This window comes from Lycium barbarum, chromosome 7, assembly GCF_019175385.1.
Source record: "Lycium barbarum isolate Lr01 chromosome 7, ASM1917538v2, whole genome shotgun sequence".
NCBI lineage: Eukaryota > Viridiplantae > Streptophyta > Magnoliopsida > Solanales > Solanaceae > Lycium > Lycium barbarum.
The window spans coordinates 80,457,815-80,481,098 of record NC_083343.1 but is presented as its reverse complement, the minus strand read 5'-3'; the positions used below and the strand labels follow the sequence as shown (position 1 = coordinate 80,481,098).

At 41.0% G+C, this 23,284-nt stretch overlaps 1 non-coding gene across 1 annotated transcript; it reads left to right on the top strand.

The window, feature by feature from the left end:
* Nucleotides 1–13,333: 13,333 nt before the first annotated feature.
* LOC132604780 (small nucleolar RNA R71) lies at nucleotides 13,334–13,439 on the top strand. Its single transcript, XR_009568880.1, has one exon. It is a non-coding gene; the product is annotated as a small nucleolar RNA R71 (small nucleolar RNA).
* The last annotated feature ends 9,845 nt before the right edge of the window (nucleotides 13,440–23,284 follow it).

Here is a 23,284-nt window from a genome sequence, read left to right as displayed (position 1 = left end):
TATGGCAATAGGTATCTCTTCATAAGTCAATTTCTCTGTTACTTGCACATCATTCACTGGGACGATCCTAGTAGGATATCCAACACATTTCCGAAGCATCGAAACATGAAATACTGGATGAACTGACTCCAAGTCTGGAGGTAGATTTAACTCATAGGCCACTTTGCCTATCTTGCGTACAATTTCGTATGGCCCAATATACCGAGGACTGAGCTTCCCCTTTTTGCCAAATCTCATTACGCCCTTCATCGGCGACACTTTCAATAATACCCAATCTTTCACTTCGAACTCTAAGTCTCTTCGACGATTATCCGCGTAGGACTTTTGACGACTTTGAGCCGCTAGCAATCGATCTTATATGAGCTTAACTTTCTCTATTGCTTGCTGGACCAAGTCTGGCCCTATCAACTTAGTTTCTCCGGTTTCAAACCACCCAATTGGGGATCTACACTTTCTCCCATAGAGAGCTTCATACGGTGCCATTTGAATGTTGGAATGGTAACTATTATTGTAAGCAAATTCAATGAGTGGCAAATGATCATCCCAATTTCCTCCAAAATCTAACATACATGCTCGCAACATATCTTCAAGAGTCTGAATAGTACGTTCGGCCTGCCCATCGGTCTGTGGGTGAAACGCCGTGCTGAGGCGCACTTGGGTCCCTAAACCCTCTTGGAAAGACTCCCAAAACTTAGTTGTAAACTGAGTCCCTCTGTCGGAGATAATAGATACCGGAACGCCATGGAGTCTCACTATCTCTTTAAGATACAGCTTGGCATAATCTTCTGCCATATAGGTCGTTCTGACCGGTAAGAAATGCGCTGACTTTGTGAGTCTATCCACGATCACCCATATAGAATCATATTAACGTCGAGAACGGGGTAACCCTGAGATGAAGTCCATATTAATCACTTCCCACTTCCACGTCGGGATTTCTATAGCTTGCAACAGGCCACCCGGCTTTTGGTGCTCGATCTTCACTTGTTTGCAATTAGGACATTCAGCTACAAATTCTGCTACGTCTTTCTTCATCCCATTCCACAAATATATAGACTTAAGATCATGATACATTTTCGTCGCTCCGGGGTGAACGGAGTAACGGGAATAATGAGCTTCCCTCAATATTTGGTGACGTAGACCTACCACATCGGGAACACATAACCTGCCTCGACATCGGAGAACTCCGTCTTCCGAAATATCAAATGATGACTCCTCCCTCTGAGGGAGTGTGTCTCTGTACTGCATTAGCATGGGATCCTCATATTATCGCTCTTTTACTTCCGCTACTAGCGGTGAAACTGCTGAATTCTGAATAGTAGCTCCGCTGCTACCGGAGTCCACTACTCGGACTGCTAGGCTAGCTAACTGTTGAAGCTCACGAGCCATCTCTTTCTTTTCTGGTCGTACATCACTTAGACTTCCCATGGATCTGCGGCTAAGAGCGTCAGCCACAACGTTAGCCTTTCTGGGGTGATACAAGATATCAACATCATAATCCTTTAGCAACTTCAACCATCGTCGTTGTCGCAAATTCAACTCTTTCTGCTTGAAGATATACTGAAGGCTCTTATGATCTGTATAAACATCCACATGGACACCATATAAATAATGTCGCCACATCTTTAATGCATGGACCACTGCGGCTAATTCTAAATCGTGGATTGGATAGTTCTGTTCATATTTCCGTAATTGTCTAGAAGCATACGCAATCACCTTACCATTTTGCATCAATACACAGCCTAGCCCGACGCTTGAAGCATCACAATAAATAATATATCCTTCCAATCCCTCTGGAAGTGTCAAGACTGGGGCTGAAGTCAATCGGTCTTTCAACTCTTGGAAACTACGCTCGCAAGCATTTGTTCATTGAAACTTAGCTGACTTCTGAGTCAACTTGGTGAGTGGCGCAGAAATAGAAGAAAAACCCTCAACAAATCTTCTGCAATAGCCTGCTAAGCCCAAAAAGCTACGAACCTCCGTAAGAGTCGTGGGCCTTGGCCAAGTCTTCACGGCCTCGATCTTTTGGCTATCCACTCGAATACCATCGGCTGCAACGATATGGCCCAGAAATGATACCGAGTTCAACCAAAACTCACACTTGGAGAATTTTGCAAACAACTCTCGAGCTCGAAGAACTCCAAGGACAATTCGCAAATGATCCACATGCTCATCCTCGGATCTAGAATACACTAAGATGTCGTCGATGAATACAATTACAAATAGATCCATAAAAGGTCTGAATACATTGTTCATTAGGTCCATAAACACTGCCGGGGCATTAGTTAACCCAAACGACATCACTCGAAACTCGAACTGACCGTATCTTGTTCTGAAGGCCGTCGTAGGGATATCTCTTTCCCTGACTCTCACTTGATGATACCCAGACCTCAAATCAATCTTTGAAAACCACTTGGCACCTTGCAATTGATCAAATAAGTCATTGATCCTCGGGGGAGGATACTTGTTCTTAATCGTCACTTTATTCAATTGCCGATAATCGATGCACATTCTGAAGGAGCCATCTTTCTTTCGGACAAACAGTACGGGCGCTCCCTACGGGGACGAACTAGGTCTAATGAAGCCTTTTTCAAGCAAGTCTTTCAATTGCTCCTTCAACTCTTTCAACTCTGCGGGTGCTATTCTATAGGGAGGAATGGATATGGGTTTAGTGTCTGGCAACACATCAATCGCAAAATCGATCTCTCGCTCGGGAGGAAGGCCTGGAAACTCTTCCGGGAACACATCCTGAAATTCGTTCACTACCAGAACTGACTAAACAGTCGGCGAATCAGCTTCTACATCTTGAACTCGCACTAGCTGATAAATGCACCCTTTCGTGATCATCTTCCTTGCCTTTAGATAGGAAATAAACCTACCTTTTGGTGATGTCGTATTTCCTTTCCATTCTAAGACTGGTTCTCCTAGAAATTGGAAACGAACCATCTTCATTCTACAATCAACATTGGCATAACAAGAAGCCAACCAATCCATGCCCATAATGACATCAAAATCTACCATCTCTAGCTCATGCAAATCAATCATGGTACGACGGTCACAAATCACGACTACACAACCTCTATATACTCGGCTAGCTATCACCGATTTGCCAACGGGCGTGGACACCTCAAATGGTTTGATCGACTCCGGCTCGACTATAAATCGACCCGAAATGTATGGAGTAACATAAGACAATGTAGAGCCCGGATCAATCAAAGCATATACATCATGAGAGAATACCGATAATATACCTGTGACCACGTCAGGAGAAGACTCAAGATCTTGGCGTCCAGCCAAAGCATAAATACGGTGCTGAGAACCGCTAGTACTGGGAGCTCTGCCTCTACCTCTACCATGGCCGACTGGCGCATGTGAACCTGGCCCCGTAGGGCGTACAGATGCCGAAGATCCGGCTACCGACTTTGATGGCTGGGTCCTACCTCTACAATGCACTGAGGGGCAATCACGCATAATATGGCCCGGTCGACCACATGAATAGAAAACATCTGAACCCAATCGGCACTGACCCCAATGGGACTTCCCACACTGAAAACATCGTGGCACAAGCGGCCTTGACTGGCCTGAATCACCTCTGAACTGGGACCCTGAATAACTCTGACTCGGCCCTGAACGAATAGATCTATCAAGGCCTTGGCCTGAAAACTGTGGAGGTGTACTAGTCATGGAACAGCTCGAATGGCTGGGAAACTACTGCTTGTGTCCGCCTCTAGACTCGCCCCTCGAACCCGAAGATCTAGCCCTCTTGTTATGCCCCCTATCTTGCTCCCGTTCATTTCTCCACTGCTGTAAGTGTTCCTCTAATTCCTGAGCATGTGCCTGAATGCGTGCAATATCCATGCCATCCTGAAGGGACGCAGTCAAGCATTTATCCATCAAGTGTGGCCCTAGGCCTTTCACAAATCGGTACACCCGCTCGCCCATATCCGCTACCATGGCCGAAGCATACCTAGCCAAGGAGTTAAAGCGGAGACTATACTCTGTAGCACTCATGTTACCTTGCCTCAAATTCAAGAATTTATCGGCCTTAGCTCGCCGAACTTCTGGAGGCATGTAATGACGGAGAAAAGCATCGACAAACTCTTGCCATACCGGCGGAGGTGCATTGGCTCCCCGTGAAGCCATCCAAACCGTATACCACTGGATTGACACGTCCCTCAATCTATACGACGCTAGCTCCACCGACTCGGTGTCTGAAGCATGTATCAATCGGAGCGTTCTCAACATACCGTCAATGAAGTCCTGAGGATCCTCCTCCAGTTTCGACCCAAAGAATTCCGGCGGTTTCAAAGCAATGAAGTCACGGGCCCTTGCACTAACAGCCCTGTCACCTTGCCCTGCGCTTGGCCTCTGAGTCTGGGCCGCAACCAACTGAGTCAACAAATTAATGGCCTCTCTCACATCTTGGCCCGAACCATTCGGTGGAGGAGCTGGAGCTGGGGCTGAGGCTCCCACGTGCTCCTCGGTAATAGGCACTGTCTGGGAGGACTGGGATTGAGCCACACTCTGGGACTCATCTTCCTCTACTACCGATGGCGGTGCTCTTTCAGCCCGCTTTTCTGCCATCGTCTTGCCCTTTTGGGCTGCTGTAGCCTTTTTCTTTTTAGGCATCTCTGAAATACACAACACACGATTTAGGAACAAGAATTTCTTACATCATAGCTCTATCGCACGATTCTTATGAAGAAAGAAGGTCATTTATTCCTAAAATGTCTGCAGCTTCATGTTTATAAGTGTGGCGCGCAACACACCCATAACCAAGACTCTACTAGACACGGCTCGTAGACACATCCTAGGACTGAACTGCTCTGATACCACTTTTGTCACGACCCGACTCGGGGCGGCGACGAGTACCCGGTGCTAGCCCACCCGGTCTTTAACTTGTCGCGTTTATTTTAAAACGTCCCAATGTATGAAAATATGGGTTATAAGAAAGCGCTTGATTTAACGTCGCGGCACGACGGTGGTGACCATTCACTCCTTATCTTGGTACACCATATCGTTGTTTGTTCCGAGGTGTTTCAACCTGTAGCGATCAACAATCCTATCCTCCGAAATCATTCTGTGATAGTGCTTCAATCTCTACCCATTCACCTTAAATGTCCGAGTACCATCTCCGGACTTCAATTCAACCACTCCATGGGGTGAAGCACCTACCATCTCAAACGGACCAGACCACCTGGATTTAAGCTTACCCGGTAGCAACTTCAGCCGAGAGTTAAACAGTAATACAGAGTCACCCTTGTAGAACTCTCGCTTCAGAATCTTCTTATCATGGTATTGCTTCATCCTTTCTTTATAAAGGGATGCACTCTCATATGCCTGGTACTGACATTCATCCATCTCATTTAATTGAAACAACCGCAGCTTGGTTGCTTCCTCCAAATCCATATTCAGTTTCTTCAGCGCCCACATAGCTTTGTGTTCAAGTTCAACCGGCAAGTGACAAGCTTTCCCGAATACAAGCTTGAAGGGTGAAGTCCCAATTGGAGTCTTGAAAGCAGTCCGGTATGCCCATAGAGCATCATCGAGCTTGCGGGCCCAATCAGTTCTATTGGCATTCACTGTCTTTGCTAGAATACTTTTGATCTCCCTATTGGACATTTCAACCTGTCCACTTGTCTGCGGGTGATAAGGCGTCGCCACCCTATGTTTCACATCATATTTCTCCATCAGTCCAGCGAACGCTCTATTGCAAAAGTGGGATCCACCATCGCTGATTATCGCCCTCGGAGTACCAAAACGAGTAAATATGTTCTTTTTAAGGAACCCCATCACACTCTTGGCCTCATTATTAGGCAAAACAACCGCTTCTACCCATTTTGACACATAGTCCACAATAACCAAGATGTATTTCATGCCACCTGAACTCACAAAAAGTCCCATAAAGTCAATTCCCCAGACATCAAACACTTCTACCTCCATAACAAAATCCATAGGCATCTCTTGCCTTCTGCCGATATTCCCTTGCCTTTGACATTGATCATAGGACCGCACCAATAAATTAGCATCAAACACTTCTACCTTAGCTGCAGTCCGATTTCCGCTATTATGACCCCTAACAGGAGAGTCATGGCACGCCTTTAGAATCGCCATCACTTCACTTTCCGGGACACAACGCCGAATGATGTTGTCAGCGCATGTCCGGAACAAATAAGGCTCGTCCAAATAGTACTGTCGAGCATCCCGCAAGAATTTCTTCTTTTGGTAGGCCTTGATATCATCGGGAACTATACCTGTGACCAAATAATTGGCAATATCAGCATACCACGGTGTTACCTCCATTGACACAGCCAACACCCTTTCGTCTGGAAAAGCATCATCGATATCAAGCTCATCAGAAGGTCTCCCAGCTTCTTCAAGCCGAGAGATATGGTCGGCCACCTGGTTTTCAGTGCCCTTTCGATCTTTTACCTCAAAATCAAACTCTTACAGCAATAGCACCCGTCTGATCAGTCGCGGCTTTGCTTCCTTCTTTGCTATAAGGTATCTCAAGGCTACATGATCAGTATAAACCACAACTTTGGACCCAACAAGTAGGCCCGAAATTTCTGGAAAGCAAACACAATGGCAAGCAGCTCTTGCTCCGTCACTGTGTAATTCATCTGTGCAACATTCAGTGTTCTGCTAGCATGATAGATTGGGTGCATAATTTTATTGTGCCTCTGCCCAAGCACAACACCTATTGCAAATCCACTAGCATCACACATCAGTTCAAATGGTAGGGACCAGTCAGGAGCAACAATGGATTGGCAATTTTAGAGAAATCTTTGATGAAGCACCCGTAAAACCCAGTATGTTCCAAGAAACTTCGGACACCTTTGACTGAGATAGGTGGAGGAAGTTTTGCAATCACATCAATTTTTGCTTGATCGACCTCGATTCCCTTTTAAGAGATTTTGTGACCGAGGATGATTCCTTCCTTCACCATGAAATGGCACTTCTCCCAGTTTAGCACCAGATTGGTGTCCTTACACCTTTTTAACACTTGACCCAGATGGCCAAGACAATCTTCAAATGAATCACCCACCACAGAAAAATTATCCATGAACACCTCCAAGAAATCCTCTACCATGTCAGAGAAGATTGACATCATGCACCTCTAAAAAGTGGCTGGTGCATTACACAAACCAAACGGCATCCGGCTGAATGCAAATGTCCCATAAGGACAAATAAAAGTGGTCTTCTCCTGATCCTCCAAAGCGATGTTGATCTGATTGTAGCCCGAATAACCATCAAGGAAACAATAGTAGGAATGCCCTGCCAACCTATCAAGCATCTGATCAATGAAGGGCATAGGGAAATGGTCCTTGCAAGTGGCTGTATTGAGCTTGCGATAGTCCATGCTGTTACACTCCATAATAATCCGTGCTACTTGAAGTAAAACAAGAAAGAATGAGTTAAGAAGGTTCAAGGAAAGTTAATCGAGTTAGTAAGAATATCGTTATATATATGGTTGCCTTAAGTATCCCGAGGTGACATGGTAACCTAAAGGATTTGAAATCACGTTATGAGTATGTATATGAGGTAATGTGAGTGACCTTCTAAAGTATTTGAGATTATTAGTAATGATATAGAAGATGGACAAAAGATATGAATATACTTTTGCGATTGGAGTTTCGTCGAAGCTTTGTGAGTTCTCTAGTTATGTTTAAGGTTATTGTGATTCTCCGGACCCTTCGATATGCGTATATGGATTTTTATGGATGTATATGAGTGTGTATATGTATGTATAAGACGTTACATGAGGTTGGAAGAGGATAAGAAGTTAAACGAAATGAATCGGGACAACTTCAGAAAAATCTCGGACCCGATTTTAACCTATATTGTAGGAGGCATATCTCTTAGTATATGAAGATTTTTAAGGTTTTTTAAAAGCCTAAAATGAATTTCATCGAGTCTAGTTTGCAACGCAATAAACTTCTCATCAAAATAATATCGGGATAAGGAGATATGGACGATGCAAGTTGGGCTGAGCGGGGATTAAGACTTAAATATCCACAAATTTTTCACTAGTGGCCGTGTGGGCCCCACAAACACATGACAAAATCAGATTTTTTGCCCATGCTTAGTTGGGGGAACGTGTAAGACCCTCTTGGGCAGCAAAATGGTCTCCTTGTTGACCAAAAGTTCAACCACAACTCATTTCCCAACTACACAAAGTGAACTTAGACAGAGAGGCCCTCATCTTCACCAAGTGAAGGAGAGAGAGAGCCACGGCCAGCCATGGCAGTTCCACCGCCATAGCACGGCCAGCCCTTCTATTTTTCTCTTACCAATAAGGCCCTAAAGTGTTCTACACATTCACCATTAAGTTTCAAGTGAAGGAGAAACCATAAACATGCCATACAAGCTCCTATAGCTCACGGCCAGATTTGAGTTCTCCAAGTTGATTCAAAAATATATTTTCTTCAAGTGTTTCAACCCATAGAAAGGTGTATAGCAACGTGGAGTAGCCATTGGAGCAACAAGAACAAGTATTAGTTCATTTCACCAATTCTAGCCAAGTGAAGAAGCCAATTTGTTAAGGTAAGAGTTGATCATTTTCTATGTGTTTGATGATGAAGCTAGACGTGTGGGGAATATGTAAATATAAATTGCAAGTATGAAATTATAAATGTTGGTGTTGGAATGTTGTTAAAGCCGTAGGGATTGTTTTAGAATGAATTTGGATGTGTTGTGAATATGTAAATGTACATTGCATGTATGAAATTATGAATGTTGGTGTTCATGCATTGTGGAACCCGTAGGGGGCTGTTTGGTGTGGAATAATGGACTGATTTTATTTAGTAATTATGGTTGTTGCTATCATAGATTGCATGGTAAAAAGAATGAAAAGAATTGGAAGGTTAAAGGTGAAGTTGTGTTGATATGAACATGTTGTTATTTTGTTGAATTGTGGTCGTGTAGTGGACTGTTTTGGGTGGAAGATAGTGAACTGATTTTACTTGGTATTTTGATGGTTGTTGTCATGAATTTTATGATGGAAATGAAGGAAGTTAATGGCTAGAGTTGGAGTTTAAATTGTTGTGGGTTGTTGTGAGGATTATTGTGGTAATAATGTAGCTTATTTGCATATGAATAGATGATGAAATTTTCGTGTGACTGCTGTAGTAATTCATTAAATTTGCTGAAAAGATTGCATGAAATAAGGTATAAGAAGTGTATATGGGCTGCTTGGTATATTGTAAGTGTTCGTTAGAATTTCGAGCATCGTTATGTTATAGTTGGGGGCTGTTTTGATATGTTGTTGTTCTTGTTGAAATACAAGAATTGAAGATATGGTTGTGTCCATATGTTATTGTAGATCTTGGGGAGCCCGAGACTTAAGTTGGAGTTAGCTTAGGAGGCGAGCGAGGTATGTAAAGCCTACATTTCCTTCTTTTGGCATGACCTTTATGGAATGAACAAATAATGTATACGTATGCTTCTAAAGAAAAATTCTATTCTTAGCGCCACTAGGATGGCCGATGTCTTTGATTTCCATGAGTATTCCATGTGGTTTGATATGTATATATGATGTTCGAAAATTCTAGTTGGTATATTTCCGAATGTGTTCGAAAGAAGATTGATATGACGTAAGTCTTCGATAAATATTTTGGTACGTACATATGATTCAAAAGTCTCCATTTAGTTTGATCCATAATGATATTTGAAAGATAACTAATATGTTTGTTACTTGAATTTCCAAATATGGCTTATGAAATATTTTTAGAAGGTTTTGTACTTCAAAAGCGCGCAACTTTCTTATACTAATTTCGATTGACCCGAATCTTATTTTTGAGCCTTCCGGTGTTGGAAAATGTATTGTCAATCGGGTTTTGAAATTTATTTATGTACTTATATGCATATGGTTTCCTCACTACTCCGCTCGTGCATGCTACTATGATATCGTTCGCCGGATCCCGGGCCGGTTTTGTGATCGTGCGCATTATGATATATTCGGCAGTATGCGGTGTTACAGTTCCTGAGACCTCGCCATAGGGCCGGGTTCCGTTTATGGAGTTATGTTGTGATATGGCTTATGATTTGTTGTGATGATGTGTTATGTACGGGGTTGTACGGAGATTTGAAACCTTCTGGAGTTATGCTGTGTTGTGGCACCAGCGTCGGAGTGGTGACCACATTCCTGAGCCTTATGCATGATTTTGATTTGCATTACTTATACATATGATTTCCTTACCGGTTTTGATATACTGATTCGGTATTCCCTTCTGTACCTTATGCTTCAGTTATGGTTGGATTTCTGTATCTTATGCTTTGCATACTCAGTACATATTTCGTACTGACCCCCTTTCTTCGGGGGGGCTGCGTTTCATGCCGGCAGGTACAGATTTTCGTTCAGGTGACCCGCCAGTATAGGATACTTATTCTGCTGTTTGGAGTACTCCTTTTGATCCGGAGCTCATATTTTTGGTACATATCTTCTGTTATACATGTTCTGTATATATGGCTATTTGGGTACGGCGGGGCCCTGTTCCGTCATATGTTTTTGTTATGGTTTGTAGAGGCCTGTAGTCATATATGTGGGTCATGGGTCACGTTTGTTCGATTATGTTTGTGATTTGTGCCTTAAGCGGCCCCGTTTGCTATTATGGCCTAAACGGCCCTTATGTTTGTAAATGTATGTGTATTCGGGCGATGTATATTCCGCCAGCCTATCGGTTTTTGATATGATATTTCGGTACGGGTGACCGCTTAAGATGATATCTGTTTTCAGTATCTGTTCAAAAGACGTATGCTAAATTTGAATAAATTTTTGATATGTTGATTTGGTAAGCGAATGGATTTGGGTGTCCAATTAGGGCACCAGTCGCGGCCTACGGGGTTGGGTCGTGACACATGCAAACTCTCCATCCGGTAAGAGTTCTAGTCGGGATCAACTCATTCTTAGCATTCCGCACAACAGTGATGCCGCCCGTTTTAGGAACACATTGGACCGGGCTCACCCATTTACTATCAGCAATTAGGTAAACTATGCCCGCATCCAGCCATTTGATGATCTCTTTCTTGACGACTTCTTGCATATTTTCGTTCAGTCGCCTCTGATGCTCTACACTCAGTTTTCTACCCTCATCCAACTGAATTTTGTGCTCACAGATCCCAGATGGAATACCTCGAATGTCCGCTATGGTCCAACCAATAGCACGCCTATACTCCCTCAATACCTCCAAAAGCTGCAAAATCTGCTCCTCAGTCAATAAGGCTGAAACAATTACCTGTAATGTATTGTCCGGACCAAGGAACTCATATCTCAGATGTGATGGGAGCTGCTTAAGCTCCAACTTAGGTGGCTCAATGATCGAAGGCTTTGCTGGAAGAGTTGTTCTATTTTCCAGATCAAGATTCAGCTTCTTTGGGTGGTATGTGTATGAGCCCAACCAAACAAGTGAATTAACTGTCTCCACATAGCCTTCCATGTCTTCAGCATCGAAATTCATAAGAATACCAGCTAAAGCCTCACCCAAACTCTCTTCTTCCATCTTGAACCCCACTGTTTCATCAACAACATCGAATGAATCAATTACCGAAATACTCTCGTAAGCACTTGGTAACTTCATCCCTTTGCTAGCCTGAAAAGTCACTTCTTCATTGTTGACTCGGAACTTGATTTCATTTTTCTCTGAATCCATCAAAGCCATCCTTGTAGCAAGGAAAGGTCTCCCCAGAATGATAGGAATGTCCCGATCAACAGCACAGTCAAGAATCACAAAATCAGCGGGCAACAAAAATTCACCAACCCGCACAATTACATCATCAACCACCTCAACAGGTCTTTTGATAGTATTATCAGCCATCTGCAACCTCATCGTAGTCGGTCTCAGCATCCCCAAACCTGATTGCTTATATATAGTAAGGGGGATCAAATTAATACTCGCTCCATTATCACACAAAGCGCGAGCAAAATCATGGTGCCCAATAGAACAAGGAATGGTGAACGCCCCAGGATATCCCTTTTTCTGGACAGTTGTGGTTGAGATAATGGAACTCACCGTGTGAGTCAAACTCACGGTTTCATGTTGAACCGTCTTCTTCTTAGTCAGCAAATCCTGCAAATATTTCGCAAAACCGGGCATCTCCTTGACAGCTTCCAAAAAGCAAAAATTTAGAGATAACTGCTTCAGCTGATCATAAAACTTCTCAAACTTAGCATCTTCCTTCTTATTTACCAACCTCTGAGGCAAAAGGAGGTTTAGATTTGAAAATCTGCGTCAAAGGGCGGAGAGCCCCTTTTACAGCCTGCTTGCTTGTGTTTTCAGCTTCCTTCACCATCTCTGGAATATCAGCACTCTTCTTGGTAGTAGGATTCTTATCAGAAATAATGGGTGCTTTAAACTGCAACTCATCCCCTTCATCTATCCGCTCAAGATCAATTACCTTCTCAGCAGCTCCCTGTATTATTTTACCACTTCTAGTAGTGATGGCAAACACATTGTTTACACTGCCTCCCCCATTCTTGGGATTTGGGATAGTGTCACTTGGAAGTCCTCCCTTTTTAGGAGGGTGCTGCTCTCTAGAAATATCCCTTATCTGCGACTCAAGCTTCTGAATAGCCGCTGTATGAGAACCCACTGTTTCTGTCAGCCCAGATAAAGTCCTTTCAGACTTATATTGATTTTCCAGAATCTTCTCAAGCATTGCTTCAACTTTCGAACTACCCTGCTCTGATGACTGCCCTTTCGGTGGTATATAAGGATTGGAACTCTTGTTCCCAAAATTGTTGATGTTGTTGTAGCTCCCTTGGTTCGTACCGCCATAATTATTGTTGTAGTTCTCAGAGTTGTTGTAAGCACCTTGACCTTGCTGAGGTCTCCATTGATTCTGATTCTGATAAGGTCTCCATTGATTCTGATTCTGATAGCCACCTTGGTAATTCTGTCTTTGATAACCCCCTTGAGAGTTATTAACATAATTGGCATCTTCAACCTGCATAGGTGGCCCGTCAAGGAACGGACCATCTTGAGCATGGTACATCCCTTTTGGCAAAACTACATCATTCTCACAAACATTTACCTTTTTGATTTGAGATTCATCAAACTTCTTCGTCAGCAAGGAAATATTTGTTGCAAGTTCTGCCAATGTTTGTTGGGTGTCCTGATTCTCCTTCACTATATTCTGTAGCATAGCACTACCATACAGTACCACATCAGCATTGTTCGAGTGCCACGCCTGATTGTCAGTTGTCAGCTTGTTAAGTATGGTGGTCACTCATCGAAAGGTCTTGTTCATAAAACACCCATCAGCTGCATTGTTAGCTACTGACTATGTCACTGGATCTAACCCTCGGTAGAACGTCTCCATCAATATATTTTCCGAGAAACCATGATTCGGGCTCTTCTGCCAATACTCCTTGAATCTATCCCAGGCTTCATATAGTTGTTCCCCCGGTCACTGCTTAAATTCATATATCTTGTCACGAATCTCAGCCTTCTTGCTAGGGGGATACCACTTTGTAAGAAAAGGAGCTACCATCTCTGCCCATGAAGTAATCGAATTTCGGGGCAGCTTCTCAAACCATGTTCTAGCCTCTCCATCTAAGGAATATTTGAATAACCTCAACCGAATAGCATCTTGTGGAACATTTTTCTGGATGTGATTAGCAAACACATCCACAAAATTCTGCAAATGACGTTGAGGGTCATTCTCGGTAGAGTTCCGAAAGTATCCCTCAACTTTCAACAACTGGTATAGAGATGAGTCAATTTTCACAGTAGCAGCTACAACTCGAGGTTGAACAATAGCATATGCATAGTCTTCCTCTTGAGCAAGTTCAGCAAAAATATTCTCATCATCAGATTCGTTCGCTTGATTGTTCAACAGATTCTGCTGATTACCAGCACGCTGATTTTGTTGATTTTGATTCATGTTCACCTGGTTTACACAAAGTAGCAAACAAGGTGTGATGGAATAAGCAAAAGACTTTAATCAAAGCAAACACTATTTAGCAATTTCAACACCGTATTCCCCGACAGCGGCGCCAAAATTTGATACGCTCAAATTACACCTATTAATGGTATAACGTGGACGTTGTCAAATATAGTAACCCAACAAGGTTGGGGTCGAATCCCACAGGGAATATGGTGTGAAAAGGTTACTAAAGTCGTAGATGCTAAGTTCTAGGTCTAATGTCTTAATCCGATAATTTGTGTAGAAGTTGGTTTTTCTATGACTAATTGCTAAACTATTTCTTTGGTGGAAATTTGTCACACCCCGACCTTACTAGGGTGTGATGGGCACCCGACCCCATATCCGGAGCCGAGCGAACCCGCTGACTCTTATTACACATATAAACTCTTGAATCAATTAAGAATAAAATACATAGTGAGCTCTCAATTTTTTTTCATAAGTAAAGTCTACCATCATATGGAACCCGTGATATGAAACATAATAACATATCGACAGGCGAAGCCGTCTACAAGCTGACACTCTATACCCACGACTCTGTCTGCAAAGTCTCTAACCTCGAACATAGCGTCATAGCACATATACTCTGACTTGGTAGCACTGCAGGACAAATGAAGCCTACCGACTCTGCCGGAACATCTTCTATGCTAACTTCGCATCCTTTGGGTGTACCTGCGCGGCATGAACGCAGCCCCCGAAGAAGAGGGGTCAGTACGAGTAATGTACTGAATATGTAAGGCAAGATTAGTAACTTAGCAAGAAATATGCGTATGAACAATAACTGCATGGAAACATAGAACATATCATTGGATAAAAGCGTAACCTGTACATATGAGGGCCGCTGAGGGCGGATACCATGCATGCTTAGCTTTCCTTTAAAAAAACATTTCTTGCTCATATATATAAAAATAGAACATGTCATATTGCCGAGGCGTCGGCAGCCGATCCATTTAACCATAAATATTTACATCCCGCGTCCGGGACAATGTCGTGTCATATAATGCCAACTGATCAGGTGGATATGCGTATATAACGCTCTGGCCACATTCCTATCTTCCCCGTATACATATGCATACATCATGTATATATATCAGCGTCTATAGCGCTCTGGCTCTTTTATCGTATACATAGACGTGTATCATGTACACATATCAGCGTCTATAGCGCTCTGGATGTTTTATCATATACATATACTTATAACATGCATACAACACGCTCGAGAGCCCAAGAAAACCATGTCCACGTCGGAGTGACGTATGGTCGGTAGCCTCCGATTACATTATGAAATAATCATGATCGTTATGCCTCACCTTGAAGGAACTAATATCATGAGGCGAGACTATCAATGAAAAATAGCATTAAAGGAAAACATGGGACAAGATCGTAAAGCTTATAAAACATTATTTCATGTACTTTAGAGTCTTTAGAAAATAGAGTCATGACAAAGGAATAGGGTTGGACTCAAGAACTAGTCCATTATTCTTGTATTCATATTGAATCCTTCACTTAAGACTTTTAGGCATGCAATCGTTCTCGTCGTTCTCATCATAGACATATTCTCTTCCTTACATCGTCATTATCATTATCGTCGTAGGATTATTCTCATTAGAATAGCTACATTACTTGTCATTAGATAAGCGGTATAAGGATCAAAGGTTTCCTTTAGGTTCTATTTCAAAATAGGTCAACCGGAACAATAAATAAAATCCGGGATCCATGGGCCCACCTCGGGTCAAATGAGGAGGCATATCAAAGTCGGGACCTCTCTATGCGAGCTCTAGATATTTAGGAAGTCTTTCTAACATTTTGCACAATTTTTAGCTCAATTCTAATGAACGAAACGTGGAAAACTTTGGGTGCGGATTTCGGAAAACGGAGTTGTCCCCACGGCTCGTATCCGACTTATTACATCTAAGACATGCCATAGAAAGAATGGTGAAGCCTTACATACCTTTTTCTGCTCCTTACGCTTCTCCAAATTCACGTTCCAAATTCGCCAAAATCTACAATTAGGTCACATTTACCAAACCTTAGTTAAAGCATTTAAAAGTTGATTCATAAAGTAACACTTTGTCTGCCGAAATTTCGGCAGCATTTCCCCTGTAAATACACCATTCCCCAAAATCTAACTCGGCCAAATTCTTAATCGACAACAATCCGGGAATTCAACCCAGCCAAACTATCAACAATACCAACAATTATTCTAGCAACACTTTAATATTCAATTCACGTATCTTTCAAAATGATTCAATCAACATGCTTCTTTGTCCAACACTTTCCAATTTCCACAAGAACAATAAGAACTTCACTTCTAACCATTTAATTCTCATTTCGCCTCATGAAATCCACAACGACATCAACTAGAACATCACATGAAACCAATTCACCATAGCTTACAAAATATCACCATTCTCGGCCACAACATTACATACATATTTCCATCAATTTTTCCATCTTTTCTATACACTACAACAACAATCAAGATACTAGATAAAATTGGTTCATCATCCTTACATGCAACAACACACACACGGCCTCACACACCATGCACACGACCACTATACAACATCCATGACTTCATGTTTTTCATCCATTTTACATCATGGAATTCACAACACAATAATCAAATTACTTAATAAAATTAATTTATCATTTCTACACCACTACTACTCTATTCGGCCAACACCATGCATATGCATATTTCATGAGTTCCATTCACTTCTACATATCACAACATGCACAACCATCCATAATACATATAAGAAGATTGGATTCTTACCTTTTCTCTTCAATTCCTCAACTTAGCCAAGGTTGTCATCTTGCAAGAAAGAGGAAGATTTTTGTTTCAACAACTATACCATGTTAAAGAGGGCCTTCAAATTAGTAGGATTGCATGAAGAAATAAAGTTTTGGAACACAACTTCCATGGCCTAATTTTGTTAAGCCTTGGCCGAAATCCTCCTTATCTCACTCTCTTCATCTTTTTTTTTTGTTTGTTCTTGTTTTCTTTGTCTTGAATTGGAGGGTAGACTCATATATATATATATATATATATATATATATATATATATATATATATATATATATATATATATATATATATATATACCTCACCGCATGTGAGGGGCACATGCCCCTCTCTAGAAAATTCTTGCTTTTTCTTAAAATTAAAAGAAGATTACTAATGTCTTCTTAAGAAGCTTTGGCCCCTAACTTTTTAAAATTTACAAATAGCCCCCATTACTTATTAAATGGCCACATGCTCCTTTCTTCATTTCATAGAGAATTCTTCTCTTTTTCTTGAATTTTTCTTAAAGAATTAAAAGATGACTCATTGTCTTTCCATGTACACTTTGGTCCATAGATTTCCATCACATGGCCAATATGCCCTTTTTGGAACCTTCATGAACTCCTTTTATAAAATTCCCATTTGCTCCTCGACTTTCCTCAATATTGCCATTCCGCCCCTAGCCTTCCACATTATTTCCACGACTCCTTTTTGTGAATTTCTCTTCTTATCCTTAACCTTTCTCAATCTCTCCATACTACCAATATTCATAAATAATATTCATAATCGACTTGTATACAATAATAAGTTTTGAAAATGGTCTCGCCCTTAACTTTCCACGACGACCTTGAAATATCCAAACGCACAAAGTACGGGCTATAACAAAATTTATGGTAAAAGAAACTAAGGTTGTGTCCCCACTAGATAGGGTGTATGATCATGGGTATTGATCTTGATATACTTCTAATGGATCATTTTATGGATGCACTTAATCTCTATGTGAATCTCTACTATTTCCCAATAAATAAAGATTATGTCTTTCTATGATTTTCCCAAATATAAGAAAGTGACTATGAAGAACGATTACTCATGCCAAGTAAATTCATCTTATTCCTAAGTGAATTTATTAAACAAAGGTTAAAGCTTTGAGTTCTTGTTAATTATTCTTTACCAACCCTAATTATTTTCCCAAATAAATCAAGGTTTATGGCTTTAATCAATGTTTGCAACCATTAATTATGAATAAAGAATGAAGAATAATTAAACCCTAATAATCCATTATGTGTATATCATTCACAAAACCTAATCACAAAACACCCATCATTGGGTTCACAACCCTAGTAAGGGAATTTAGCTACTCATGACAAAGAACAAGAAATAAGAAATTGAAGAATTCATAATTGCTTACTTTGGAATGAAAAAGGAATTGATAATACTTGAATTGATGTTTGAATCTTCAAAAACTAGAGAGAATTTAATGTTCTAAGTCAAGAGACAAAAATATAATGACTGCTGTCTATTAAAACCCTACAATGACTATTTATAAGTTTTGGAAATACAAAAGTTACAGATTTGCACTTTGGTCCCGTCATCACGAAATACGGTCCGTAAATCACTTTTACGGACCGTAAAATGGTTTACGCCCAAGTCATCTTCGCAGTTGTGTACAACTTCACCCTTCTGGAATACGGACCGTAAAGTGGTTTACGGTCCGTAAACTGCCTGGTCGTATTTCAACATTCAACACTTCGACTTTCTGCCAGATGCTCAACTGGTTAAATACGTGATGGAATACGGACCATAAACTGAAATACGGTCCGTAAACTGAGCTCGTAAATCCCCATCTTCTCAACATGCCTTTATGGTTCTGTTAACCTTTAATACGATCATGAAATACGGCTCGTATTGTAGAATACGGACCGTAAACTACATTTACGACCTGGATCTGCACTTCAACTGTTATTATGCCGAATCTGTTCCTTTACCAGAAAAACACTAAAAACCACGTAAAATCACATAGGCTTTCTTAAAAACAAGTAAAACTTATAGCCAAAAAGCATCGATTGTGGCGTAAAATCACGCCACATCAATCCCCAATTGGGTGGTTTAAAACAGGGGAGACTAAATTGATAGGGCCGGACCTGGTCCAGCAAGCTATAGAGAAAGTCAAGCTCATACAATATCGGTTGTTAGCAGCCCAAAGTCGTCAAAAGTCCTATGCGGATAATCGTCGAAGAGACTTGGAGTTCAAAGTGAAAGATTGTTCTTGAAAGTGTCGCTTATGAAGGGTGTAATGAGATTTGGCAAAAAGGGGAAGCTTAGTCCCCGGTATATTGGGCCATATGAAATTGTAAGAAAGATAGGCAAAGTTGCCTACAAGTTAGACCTACCTCCAGAATTGGAGTCAGTCTATCCAGTATTTCATGTCTCGATGCTTCGAAAATGTGTTGGAGATCCCACTAGGATCGTCCCAGTAAATGATGTTCAAGTGACAGAAAAGTTATCTTACGAAGAGGTACCCATTGCCATATTAGATAGGCACGTACGGAGGCTTAGCAACAAAGAAGTGGCCTTGGTTAAGGTTCTATGGAGAAGCAGTAAACTAGAAGAGATGACATGGGAAGCAGAAGAGAGTATGCGATCCAGATACCCGCATTTATTTCAGCCCTTGGAAGAAGTCCAAGATGAGATGTCGAGATCATAAGGTATGCATGTTTTCCTTTTATGCTTTTTGGGTCGTGTGTGGCCAAATTTTTATGCTATTGTGATGTGGCCTTGTGAGGCATCGATATTATGGGTTGTTGTGGTAGGATGGTAGTGCCATATTATAGGGGAAACTCAGGCGAAATTTTTATAGAATTCCCGAAGACTTTAACATTCGAGGATGAATGTTCTTAAAGGGGGAAGAATCTTACACGTCGTAAAAATCTTCCATTGGCACGCGAGTGAATGACCTAGTGATGAGCACGAGTGTATGATGTTTCCATGAGTAAGAAAAGACATTTGATGACCCTAAATAAGATTCCAAATGCAATCGCAATAAGAGAGAGGTTATGCTCCATAATGAATAATTATAGGTTTTGGAAATGTGAAAAGTTGCAAGTTTGCATTCTGGCCAGTGGTCGTAAAATGAAATACGGACCGTAAAGTGGTATACGGTCCGTAAACTGCCATGTCGTATTGTGGCTTCCAAAAATTCAAACTTTCTGCCAAATGATCAATGGTTAAATACGACCTGGAATACGGACCGTAAAGTGGTTTACGGCCCGTAAACCATGATCATAAATCACCATGTCCCAGCCTGAGTTTCTTGTTCTGTTGTGATTAAATATGACCACGAAGGACGGTCCGTAAACTGGAATACGGACCGTAAACCAAGTTTACGACCACTGTGCACTTCAAATCAGATTTCTAAGTCATTAAATAAGGGGACCAAGGCTTATTTCATTTCACTTCTACATCACACCCCTTCTCTCTAGAACATCTCTCTACATATATTCCACAAGAATTCAAGGATATTTGGTGATCAACAACATAAATCAAGAGAATTAAGTGTAAGAAAACTATCAAGATCATCCATGGTTAAGAAATCCAAATGGAGATAAACTAGGGTTTTGCTCAAAGTGGAGTATTATCAACTAAAGCTTGTTCCTACAACATCTAAGGTAAGATTCATGATGTTTATATGTTGTTTAAGATATTGGAGAGTTGAAATACTTGGAGTGTAGAAGAATATGGTAAAATGGGTCATGAATGATGAATAATGCCATTTAGAGAATTAGTTGGAATCGAATCATGATTGTTGTTATATTGTGACATGAATGGGTTATAAATGACGTTGAAAGACCATGAAATAGACATTGTATGTGAATGGACGAAATCATGTGTTATAGCCATAGATATGGGCAAATGAAAGTAAATTGAGGAATGTGGATAATGTGAATGACTAATGGCCATTGTTATGATATTGTGAATGTATTGTTGACGTTGGGAGTTGAATTATGATGTGAAGGAAATGTTGTCTGATATTCCCCTAGTTTTACACATGTGTGCTAATTATCGATTCTAATGATAGTATGACTTTAATGAAGATAGAAACGCTAACGTTGGAGGGGAACGCGCAAGTGTAGAATAGTGCGATGAAAAGGTATGTAAGGCTAAACCTTCTTTCATAAGGCATGGTTCTTTGGCCAAACATCTAAATCCTCTATACGAGTATGTTGTCTTCCGAATGAATTGATCTTCCGAGCTTGTAAGCTCACGATTCTTGATACGCTACGATTGTACTAAGTTTCTCGTATTACGTGTCGGCCTATTAAGATAGAAGAGGTGGATGACGATAGTAGTGATAATGCTATTGATGATGACTATAATGATAATAACGATGACGATTATTATAACGATGATTAAAAGCAAAGATGTTTATGAGCTTTTATGTATATGTATGACTATTATAGAACCCAGAGCTTATGAGGCCGGGTATGATATGTAAATAAGTATGTATACGATTACGTAACGCGCGCGCACCTCTGCAGAGGGTACGGATAACCCTGAAGCCTTGGTAGGGCCAGGTATGAGTAACCTTGAGCCTTGGTTGGCCAAGTATGTATGAAACACCGATCCTACGTGGTTGGGTACGCTATGGAAATGCTATGTATATGATATGAGTACGAATATGATATGACTATGTATATGAATGTGAATAAGGGCATGTATACGAATACGAGCACAAATATGGTATGGGTACTATCACAGAATACGGATAATGACATATTGTAACACCCTAATCTTACTAGGGTGTGATGGGCACCCAACCCTTACCTAGGGCCGAGCGAACCCGCTGACGCTTACTACACACATAACCGCTTTGGACTCTTTAAATCAAATAAGAATGAAATACATGATAAGGGCTTGCAGAATCATTTTTTTCATCGTTCTCAAGGCAAGTAAATCTGTAATCATAAAGAATCTGTAACATAATACATAATGACACATCTGCTGGTGGAGCCGCTTACAAGACTGACATTCTATACACATGAGTCTGTCTGCAAAGTCTCTAACATCGACCAAGATACCATAGCATGAATACTCTGACTCGGCAACACTCCAGAAGCAAATGGAGCTTGCCAATTCCGCTGGAACATCTTCTATAATAGCTTCTACTCATCTGGGTGTACCTGCGCGGCATGAAACGTAGCAAAGGGGTTCAGTACGGAATATGTACTGAGCATGTAAAGCATGAAATACAGTAAAGAGGATCATAACTGAAATGGAGATTTACCAGAAACCAGTATGACTTTTAAAAAACATCAATGCAATTGCCTTTTTGAATGAAAATCTTGTATGTCATCATCATATATCATATATACATATAACGTGCCCCGGCCCTCTAGTGAGGGACGCGGTGAATAAAATCATCATATATGCATGTAACGTGCCCCGGCCCTCTGGTGAGGGACGCGGTGAATAGGATCATCATATGCCATCCTGGCCGCCACCCCGTCATCATATCATCATGCCATCATTTCACATATATATATATATATAACGTGCCCCGGCCCTCTAGTGAGGAACGCGGTGAACAATGCAGTGGAGTACGCACGAGAACGTGTCCTGGCTCGGGACTCAGTGAAAGATGCATTGAGGCATGCACGAGCAGAGTAGTGAGAAACTATATGCACATAAATTAATTTTTAAGACTCGATGCACGAGCAGAGTACCCAAAACGACACGTGAAAGATCACAAACACGTTTCGGGTCAATCCGAGTTAGTATAAGAAAGTTATGAACATTTTAGTACAGAAACCTCAACGAACGTTTCAGAAGCTATCTTTGTAAAATCAAAGCAATAGTCATACCAAGTACCTTTCAAATATCGCTATGGATCAAATCAAAATAGAACTTTTGGAACCACACACATGTATCAAGACATAGCAAAACAATTTTCGGAAGTCAAGAACATTAGCCATCCTAGTGGCTCTAAGAATAGGAGTTTCTTTGAAATCATACATATATTTTGTCTGTTTATTTCACAAGGATCATGCTAAAAGAAAGAAAGAGTAAGCCTTACATACCTGGAAGATGATTCTCGACTTTCAACTTACTTCCCGTCTTGCAACTCGCGTAAGAATTATTCGTAGCATCGTACTCTACATATGGAATCATTCATAATATCATTAGGATCATGGTTGTACGTTCGTCTCGAAACATTAATTAAAACCCTTTTAAATTCTGCCGAAATTCGGGCAGCATTTCCCCTGTTTATATGCCTAGCCCGAAATTCCAATTCAACAACCAACAACATCAACAACAATACCAATAGTATTAACATCATTTCCAATACCGACGTATGCCATTAAATAGCCCGCGCACTATTTTCTAAATTTCTCAACCAACCAAATTTGCGATATAACTATTTAATAATTTTATTTCCATAAAGAAGCTGAAATTAATACCAATAACATTAATAACAACATCCTCCACATTTTACAAGTTAAATACATTTATTATCATCCAAAATTTTCTTCAAGTTTCATTCCATAATTCACAACACCAACAAACGAATTTATCAGGCTA